The following is a 10,703-nucleotide window of genomic DNA, read 5'->3' as shown; positions in this document are numbered from 1 at the left end:
GAGCTCCAGTCAGGGTTTGGTTGTAGTACTAGGTTGGGAAGGAGAGGAGCTCCAGTCAGGGTTTGGTTGTAGTACTAGGTTGGGAAGGAGAGGAGTCAGTCAGTCTCCCTCCTAGGGTCCTTGTGTGGTGAAGTATGCACTATTGATCCGGAGCAAACACTGTTCAATCACGTCCGAATGAACACAGAGCTAACGTGCAATTTGCATACTCCACAACAAGGGGTCAATACCACTAATAGAAACGGGCCAATTTTCAGGGTATGGAAGGCTTCTCAACCCATGGATTTAAGTGGAGATTTAACTAAATGTATCAATGCTACCTGGTTTGAGCAGGTAGCATTTTACCAATGTGTATCAAACATTTTTAAATGAAGTGTGTCAATAACAGATGACACTTACTACAGTTATCTTGCTAGAAGGCCGTACGAGCGGTGCTGAAAAGAGACGTGTTGTTGATGTGTATTGTTTAGTCATTTGAACACAGTGGTTTTCTCCTCACCGTGGGTTTCTTCTTCCTCTCTCAGACGACCCGACGGTGTGCTCCATCTCCAACCCTGACTTTGTCATCTACTCGTCGGTGGTGTCCTTCTACCTGCCCTTCATCGTCACCCTGCTGGTGTACGTCCGCATCTACGTCTTCCTCAGGAAGAGGAGGAAGAGGATCGCCTTCCGCCAGGCCAGCAGCGGGAAGGTCCAGCCAGGTTCGGCCCAGCCCTCCGCGGTGAGAACACAGCCATATGGTCCCACAGTGACTGTGCAAATGAACATGGAAGTGAGTGCATTCACTCTCATACAACRCACACACACAAACACATATGCATGCATCAGCCTAGCAGTTAAGAGTGTTGGGCCTGTAACTGAAAGGTCGCCGGTTCGAATACCCAAACCTACTAGGTGAAAAATCTGCCAATGTGCCCTTGAGCAAGGCACTTAACCCTAACTGCTCCTGTAAGTCGTTCTGGATAAGAGCGTCTGGTAAAATGTCAAATGTAAGGGTTTCCTTATAGAAAAGCTAGCAAGCTCAATGTGACGCTCACGTCAACATTTCACTCATGAATAGCCAATGTCACAAGTGGCATCTGTCATGGTGATGTCAATGTCCACCGCCATTGTATAAAACGTGCACAATTGCCATGGAAACGGAGTGAGGCGATTATCCAGATATTAGGTTGGCGTAGTTACAGGAGTGACAATGATAAAACCTCTCCAAGGAGCTGTTGTGAGCTCCGCTCTGCTGTCTAGGTGGCCTGGCGCCATGTGATGAGGAGCCGTAGGCTTGGGGAGTTTCTTTGATCATTGCAGTCACGATCAGTCAGTTTCAGGGTCATTTCCGTTACACTCGAGATTTCAGGGTATTTTCGTTACACTAAAGGTTTCAGGGTAATTTACGTTACACTCAAGATTTCAGGGTAATTTACGTTACACTTKAGGTTTCAGGGTCATTTACGTTACACTCGAGGTTTCAGGGTCATTTACGTCGCACTAGAGGTTTCAGGGTCATTTACGTTACGCCAGAGGTTTCAGGGTCATTTACATTACGCTAGAGGTTTCAGGGTCATTTACATTACGCTAGAGGTTTCAGGGTCATTTACGTTACACTAGAGGTTTCAGGGTCATTTACATTACACTAGAGATTTCAGGGTCATTTACGTTACACTAGAGTTTTCTGGGTAATTTACGTTACACTAGAGTTTTCAGGGTCATTTACGTTACACTAGAGGTTTCAGAGTCATTTACGTTACGCTAGAGGTGACTACGGTCATGTCCATGATGTGACGGTAGCAGGTGGAAAGATTGTAGGACACACTATGTTACAGTCTATTTTTGACCTATACTTAACAAAAATATAAATGCAACATGCAACAATTTCAAGATAAGTTCATATCAGAAAATCAGTCAATGGAAATTAATTAATTAGACCCTAGTATATGGATTTCACATGACTGAGCAGGGGTGCAGCCAATGGTGGGCCTTGGAGGGCATAGGTCCACCCACTTGGGAGCCAGGCCCACCCACTGAGGAGCCAGGCCCAGCCAATCAGAATGAGTTTTCTCCCACAAAAGGGCTTGGGAAAACGCATGTGGCGTTCCTGGGCTGGCATGGTTACACAKGGTCTGAGGTTGTGAGGCCGGTTGGATGTACTGCCAAATTCTCTAAAACGACGTTGGAGGCAGCTTATGGTAGAGAAATTAACATTCAATTATCTGGCAACAGCTCTGGTGGACATTCCTGCAGTCAGCTCCCTCCAAACTAGAGACATCTGTGGCATTGTGTTGTGTGACAAACATGCTAATTTTAAAGTGGCCTTTTATTGTCCCCAGCACAAGGTGCACCTGCAGGCGGGCGGGCCTGCGTGCGTCCATGTCATTACTCTGTGCTCATGAAACATGGGACCAACACTTTATGTTGCGTTTATATTTTTGTTCAATGTACTTAGAAATCACATTGTCAAACAAATGGTAATTACATGATAATTCTAAACAAATGACTATTTTGTTATTTGGGATTCAGTAAAATAGTCCATGAAATTATTTTTTGTTCCAAAAAGTGCCAATTGTTACCAGATAATTGTCTTAGTAACCAAGCAACACCATCTGGAGGGAAGTCAAATAACTAGGATTGTATTAGTGACATGCGGGTTATGAAATCAAATCCTTCATTTGAGTGGTGGATTGTGGGATCATTTCCAGTCTTTAACCCCAGGTGTGGATCATATTCATTATGGGATGGATGTTTAGTCAGCTCACATTCCAGGAGAAATCTGGGATGAGGGAACTAACGGAGTAGAGTGCTGTTTGGGAATGTTAGAACRGGGTTTAGTTCCAGCTAACTGGAGCAACATTTGATATGGAGACAAGAGCCCCTGTTTATTTTTGTATTAAAGAATGTMGTTTTTTTCTCACCTTCTAATTTTATTAGAGTCAAGCAGAGTTTACCTCAAGATCATCAGCAACACAGCAGGCAAAGATATTGAGAATCCGGTTTAAGTTGTTGGAGGGCCCTGTGACACGGTTCTACGTTAACAGCTACTAGGATGGCATGGATGGATGTGGAGTGGGTCTGTGGCTGGATGGGGGCGATGGGTGGGTTGGGGTGGGTGGGTTTCGATGGTATTGGGTGGGGGAGGAGATGGGTTGGGCTGACTGCTGTGAAAAAAAGTTGTTACCTTTTGAAGGGTGAGTCAGGTGTGATATTTCCCTCTCGCCACCCCTCTCTCCCTCCTCTCCCATCTCTCTCTCCCTCTCTCTTTTCCTCATGTCTGTTTACCTGTTGAAGATGAGTCATCATCATTTGTATCTCTCTCTCAATCCCTCTCTCTCCCCTTCATTTCTCTCTCCCAGGAGAAGTGTCTGCAGGAGAGTCCCCCAAGGAGAACAGAGACCTGTCCCCCTTCAGGATCAAAAGTGGTAAGAGCAGTTGTGTGTTGTGTGTGTGTGGTGTGTGTGGTGTGTGTGTGTGTGTGTGTGTGTGTGTGTGTGTGTGTGTGTGTGTGATGTGTGTGTGTTGTGGTGTTTTTTTTGTGTGTGGTGTGTGTGTGTGTGTGTGTGTGTGTGTGTGTGTGTGCCTTGTAAATCTCCTGTGTTTTACCGTGTGTTCGAAAGTATGAGGAAGAGTTCTGGAGATGGATAGAAACAGATGACTTGTGTGTGTGTGTGTGTGTGTGTGTGTGTGTGTGTGTGTTGTGTGTGTGTGTGTGTGTGTGCTTGTGATGTGTTGTGTGTTGTGTGTGTGTGTGTGTGTGTGTGTGTGTGTGTGTGTGTGTGTGTGTGTGTGTTGTGGGTGGGTGGGTGGGCGTGTGTGTGGTGGGTGGGCGTGTATGTGTGGTGTGGGCGTGTGTTGGTGGGCGTGTGTGTGGTGGTGGCGTGGGTGTATGTGCTGCGTGTGTCCATGTCATTAGTTCTGTGGCTAGCCCCCGGGCTGTGAGGGAGCTGAAAATCTGAATTCTGATACCGGGCTCCTCTCCTCGCGTCCCTGCCACTAAACTCGCAGGCTCTGGGTGTCCGCTTTATTTGTCACACCAATCACAAAATGACTTCAAAGATGGAGCAAATGACAAGCTTTATTCCCCCTGTAAACAGTGCTGCGAGGCTCGGCTGTATTACGCAAGTTTAGACTGACAGGCGGAAACATGAGGAACAGGAAGGTCCCTGACAGGGTGGGGCGGAATCAGGACAGCACACATGTGGAATTCATGAATAAATGTCAGAGAGTCAGGTCAGCTGGATTGTCCCAGGTCTGAATCAATCCTTATTATATGGGAAAGTGAGGAAGGTTCTGAATCAATCCCTCTCTTACAGCCGGGAAATATTGAAAGTTCTTGAATCAGTCCCTTATTAGTGGGGAAATATGAATTAGGATCTGGATTATTCAATCCCTATTCACAGGGACAAATATGAAAGGTCTGAATCAAATCCCTTATACAGGGGAAAATATGAAAGGTCTGGAATGCAATCCCTTTATTACAGGGGAAATATGAAGGTTTGAATCAATACCCTTATTATAGGGGAAATATGAAAAGGTCTGAATTCAATCCCTTTTACAGGGGAAATATGGAAAGGTCTGAATCAATCCACTTTTTTTTACAGGGGAATTATGAAAGTCTGAATCAATCCCTTATTAACAGGGGAAATATGAAAGTCTGAATCAATACCCTTATTACAAGGGGGGAAAATATGAAAGGCTGAATCAATCCCTTATTTTATAGGGGAAATTATGAAAGTCTGAATCAATCCCTTAGTTAACAGGGGAAATATGAAAGGTCTGAATCCAATCCCTTATTTATAGGAGAAATTATGAAAGTCTGAACTCTCAATCCCTTATATAGGGGAAATATGAAAGGTCGTGAATCAGATCCCTGTATGTATAGGTGAAATAATGAAAGGGCTGAATTCCCCCAATCCCTTATTATAGGCGGGAAATACTGCAAAGGTCTGAATCCAATCCCCCTTATATTATAGGGGAAAATAATGAAAACAACATGTGGTATTTTCAAGGCAAAAAGTTTATCTGACGAGTTTCTATCTGTTACAGATTGCGTACGGTGCTGCTCCCCAAAAAGTTTTCCTCCTGGAACCAATTTGGAGACATTTTCCTATGCGCCAATGTTCCACAAAATTGTATACATAAAGCAACCAGAGGATTTGTAGCTAATAAATTATGGCACGGCACTTTTCGAATCAAAAGAACATAAAATTCTTGTATTGTTTATAACATGATGTTTTATAAGGAACTGGTCATCTGATGAAAGTTCTATCGTTCCCAAGGTTTTTAGTGATTCCATTTTATCTCTATATGTGGTCTTTGTGGAAGCTATAACGCTGAGCCTTGCCGGTTCTCTTTTTTTTATGACGCAGAACAGCTGCATCTAAAAATACCAGGGCAAGCGGTTGTCTTTGGACCAGGGCCGGTTTCCCAAAAGCATCTTAAGGCTAAGTTAATCTTAGAACCTATAAAATGATCTTATGCTTATGAACTTATGCTTTTGGAAAACCGGGCCCTGATCAACAGTATGGTTGTCTATGGACCAGATCATGGCGAATATGGTGCCGGAGAGGATGACTGCAGTTTTATCGGCTCTTAACCAACTATGCTATTTTGTTACTTTTTTTCGCATTGTTTGTAACTTATTTTGTACGTAATGTTTCTGCTACCGTCTCTTATGAAAAGAGCTTCTGGACATCAGAACAGCAATTACTCACCAAGAATTAGACAAATAATTTTTCTTTAATGAGTCAGGAAGGATATACTCCAAAAAACCTGAACAGGCCCTCATCCCTGTCATTTGCTGGAGACTGAGATTTCCCTGAGAGATCGGGGTGCCTTGTRAGGATCAGGCGACGAGTGGCTAATCTGCGTTTGCCATCCGTACTGTTAGCCAACGTTCAATCGCTGGAAAATAAATGGGATGAACTGAAAGCATGTAGATCCTACCTACGGGACATTAAAAACTGTAATATCTTATGTTTCACCGAGTCGTGGCTGAACGACAACAATAATAACATACAGCTGGTGGGTTATACACTCTATCGGCAGGACAGAACAGCAGCCTCGGGTAAGACACGGGGCAGTGGCCTATGTATATTTGTAAACAACAGGTAGAGTATCTCATGATTAGCTGTATTTTTCGTAGCTGTGTACATACCACCACAGACAAATGCTGGCACTAAAACCGCACTCMATGAGCTGTATAMSRCCATAAGCAAACAGGAAAATACTCATCCAGAGGCGGTGCTCCTAGTGGCCGGGGACTTTAATGCAGGGAAACTTAAAACAGTTTTACCAAATTTCTATCAGCATGTTAAATGTGCAAGGGAAAAAAACTCTAGACCACCTTTACACCACACACACAGAGTCGTGTACAAAGCTCTCCCTCGCCCTCCATTTGGCAAATCTGACCATAATTCTATCCTCCTGATTCCTGCTTACAAGCAAAAATTAAAGCAGGAAGCACCAGTCACTTGGTCTATAAAAAAGTGKTCAGATGAAGCAGATGTTAAACTACAKGACWRTTTTGCTAGCACAGACGGGAATATGTTCTGGACTTCTTCCGATGGCATTGAGGAGTACACCACCTCAGTCAMYGGCTTCATCAATAAGTCTATCGATGATGTCGTTCCCACAGTGACTGTACGTACATACCCCAACCAGATGCCATGGATTACAGGCAACATTCGCACTGAGCTAAAGGGTAGAGCTGCCGCTTTCAATGAGCAGGACTCTAACCCGGAAGCTTATAAGAAATCCCGCTATACCCTCCGACAAAAACCATCAAACAGGCAAAGCTTCAATACAGGACTAAGATTGAATCSTACTACACCGGATCCGACGCTTGTCGGATGTGGCAGGGCTTGCAAACTATTACAGACTACAAAGGGAAGCACAGCCGAGAGCTGCCCAGTGACACAAGCCTACCAGACGAGCTAAATAACTTCTATGCTCGCTTCGAGGCAAGTAACACTGAAACATGCATGAAAGCATCAGCTGTTCTGGACGACTGTGTGATCACGCTCCCCGCAGCCAGTAAGACCTTTAAACAGGTCAACATTCACAAGGCCGCTGGRCCAGACGGATTACCAGGACGTGTACTCCGAGCATGCGCTGACCAACTGGCAAGTGTCGTCACAGACATTTTCAACCTMTCTCTGTCTGAGTCTTTAATACTAACATGTTTCAAGCAGACCACCACAGTCCCTGTGCCCAATAACACTAAGGTAACCTGCCTAAATGACTATCCACCCGTAGCACTCACGTCTGTAGCCATGAAGTGCTTTGAAAGGCTGGTCATGGCTCACATCGACACCCTTATCCCAGAAACCCTAGACCCACTCCAATTTGCATACCGCCCCAACAGATCCACAGATGATGCAATCTCTATTGCACTCCACACTGCCCTTTCCCACCTGGACAAAAGGAACACCTATGTGAGAATGCTATTCATTGACTACAGCTCAGCGTTCAACACCGTAGTGCCCTCAAAGCTCATCACTAAGATAAGCACCCTAGGACTAAAAACCTTGCTGTGCAACTGGATCCTGGACTTCCTGACGGGCCATCCCCAGGGGGTAAGGGTAGGTAAAATTAAGCGCACAACCCGCCCACACTGATCTCAACACAGGGTGCCCCTCAGGGGCTGCTGTGCTCAGTCCCTCCTGGTACTCCCTGTTCACTCATGGACTGCACTGGCCAGGCACGACTTCCATCACCATCATTAAGTTGCCGATGACAACAAAAGTGGGTTCACCGACAACAATGAGACAGCCTATAGGCACGGGAGGTCGGAGAACCTGACCGGCTGTGGTGCAAGGACACAAACCTCTCCTTCAAGTGGATCAAGAGCAAAGGAGTTGATGTGGACTCTACAGGAAAAGGAGACCGAGCCACGCACCCATTCATCGACTGGACTGTAGTGTGGAGCAGTGTCTGAGAGCTCAAGTTCGCTTGCGTCCACATCACCAACCAAACTAAACATGGTCCAAGCAACACCAAGACAGCGTGAAGAGGGCACGACAAAGTTCCTATTCCCCCTCAGGAGACTGAAAAAGATTTGGCATGAAATCTCAGATCCCAAAAGGTTTACAGCGGTGCACACATCGAAGCTCCTAAGGGTTTGCATCACTTCCTGGTTATGGCAACTGCTCGGCATCCGAACCACTAAGGCACTACAGAGCGGTATGCGTACGACAAGCATTTCCTGCCATCCACGGACCTCTATACCAGCGGTGTCAGAGGAAGGCCCTAAAAATTGCTCAAAGACTCCCAGCTACTCTAGTTCTAGACTGTTTCTCTCTACACCCACATGGCAAGCGGTAACCGGTAGCAGCTAGGCCAAGAAAGGCTTCTACAACGCGCTTCTACCCCAAGCCATAACATTTACTCATTTAAGTCGAGTTTAGCACGACGCTCTTATCCAGAAGCGTCTTACATATAATTGGAAAAGTTCATAGGCATATCATCTAGGTCCTCCCCCGTGGGAATGAACCCATAAACCCTGGCGTTGCAAGTTGCCATGCAGTCTTACAAACTGAGCCACACGGGACATAAGCCAGAACGGACCATACGACTCTTCTGAACATCTATTCAGAATGGCTCACCCAGTCTATTTTGCACTTGCACACCTCTCCCCCGCCCTTCTATGCTGCGAGAGTAATGCATCTTTAATAACTCTATCTATCAATTGTAAAACATATTACCATCGACACCGGTGCCCCGCACATTGACTCTGTACGGTACCCCCTGTATATAGTCTCAGTATTTTATTTTACTGCTGCTCTTTAATTATTTGTTATTCTTAGCTCTTACTTTTTTGGGGGTATTTTCTTAAAAGTGTATTGTTGGTTAAGGGCTTGTAAGTAAGCATTTCACTGTAAAGTCTACACCTGTTGTATTCGGCGCATGTGACAAGTAACATTTGATTTGATTTAAATCAACAGTATTCTTGCCTATGGACCAGATCAACAGTAAGGGCATTGCTCAGCACCTTCAGATGTGACTGACTGTGTTCCTTTCAGGAGAGTATAGAGTCGGCAGGGCCCCCTAAAGCTCACCTCCTGTCAGGGTGTCTGCGGCGTAAGCGTCCCCGGACGGCCCCTGTGGAGAACACTCTGCTGCCCCCGGTGGACATCCAGAACTACTGCAGCATCAGCCACGCCTCCTGCGGCCGCACTGAGCACGACCGCGCCGAGGAAGAGGTGGCCAAAGAGAAAGAGCGTATTCCTGTGCGGAGGAGCTGCGAGGTCAAGGAGCTGACCAATGGACGCATTCACACGGCACTCCGTCCCGCCCCCCACTCCCAGTCCCTGACAGGCCAACAACAACATCGAGTCAGGAGCATGCAGAACAGGGAGAAGAAGGCTACGCAGATGCTGGCCATTGTGCTTGGTGAGTAGCTCTACTGTTTGTATTAGGCCTATCACCATCTGTATAATGTACTTAGCTCTATTAACTCTACCATGTGATTTGACTGAGAACATGTTGACCATGAGAATGGACCAGTAATTCTTAGAACATAGAAAAAAAATTGTTAAGCTATTCCTAAAGTACATTACATGTGCATCAGTGAGGCTGCTGAGGGGAGAACGGCTCATAATAATGGCCAGAACGGAGCAAATGGAATGGCATGGAAACCATATGTTTGATACCATTCCTGGGCAGTAATTACCCAGAGCCCTTTGTCCCCAATTAAGGTGCCACCAACCTCTTGTGATGTGCATTGATGGAATGCACTTTAGGGATCTAGTGAGTGACTATGTATTTTATTTTTTACAAAAAGGTCAAATGGTTGTGCACTGTTAAAATGAAGTGCTCTATAACACAAAAACTAGTGGCAACTGAGCTKCCACCACCTTAGAAACGAAACCTTGACTTTGCTGGAGTATTGRAACACATGGTTCTGAGGGTATTGGGACAGATTTAAGGTGTACTGAAACATTCATCCTGAGGTGTTCTGAAACATGACATGGTGTGTTGTAACACCACTTAATCAAGAGTTGCGCAGCACCTTGCCAGCGACTGGGAACACAAACGCAGAAAAGGTTGAAAACACTGGCATTTCGAGTCCTGTCTAGTGCAGAATTAGATCCCTTCTTCTAGTGTTTCGAGTCCTGTCTAGTGCAGAATTAGATCCCTTCTTCTGGTGTTTCGAGCCCTGTCTAGTGCAGAATTAGATCCCTTCTTCTGGTGTTTCGAGCCCTGTCTAGTGCAAGAATTGATCCCTTCTCCAGTGTTCCCAAATACTGTGAATGGGAGTCCCTGCTCAAATATGGTGTGCTGACAAATGCCTCATCAGCAATTCCAAAAGGTCAAATGGACAGTATTATGCTCAAACAAAGGACACGAGAAAATACAGTTTTGTTAATAAGTTTGTCCAGGATAATAATGAGTACAAAATGTGTTTTTCAAGGCGAGATTGAAGCTTCAAATGCTTTCTTATTTGCAAATGATCAAATGACAACAAAACATTAACAGGTCTTTAACATTTTTACATTGATCTGTAAGGTATTTATCATATTCTACCAAAATCAACAGAAATGTGGCATTATATTTCACATTCATGGAATAAAAAAATACAGGCAATGACTGCTAATGTTAGCAGTAGCAGTCATACAAAACTTCAGCCCCGTCTCAATGCAATCCACCAGTCATCCATTATGCTAATGTCCTAACCTGAGTCTTTATATTAAGGTGATGGTACATGGAAGGCTGTA

General features: G+C 45.1%; 1 pseudogene; it reads left to right on the top strand.

The window, feature by feature from the left end:
* LOC112074875 (D(3) dopamine receptor-like) overlaps positions 1 to 9,386 on the top strand; it is a 15,486-nt pseudogene extending 6,100 nt beyond the window's left edge.
* The last annotated feature ends 1,317 nt before the right edge of the window (positions 9,387 to 10,703 follow it).

This window comes from Salvelinus sp. IW2-2015, unplaced genomic scaffold (assembly GCF_002910315.2).
Source record: "Salvelinus sp. IW2-2015 unplaced genomic scaffold, ASM291031v2 Un_scaffold2857, whole genome shotgun sequence".
Classification (NCBI taxonomy): domain Eukaryota; kingdom Metazoa; phylum Chordata; class Actinopteri; order Salmoniformes; family Salmonidae; genus Salvelinus; species Salvelinus sp. IW2-2015.
This window is presented reverse-complemented; position numbering and strand designations above follow the sequence as displayed.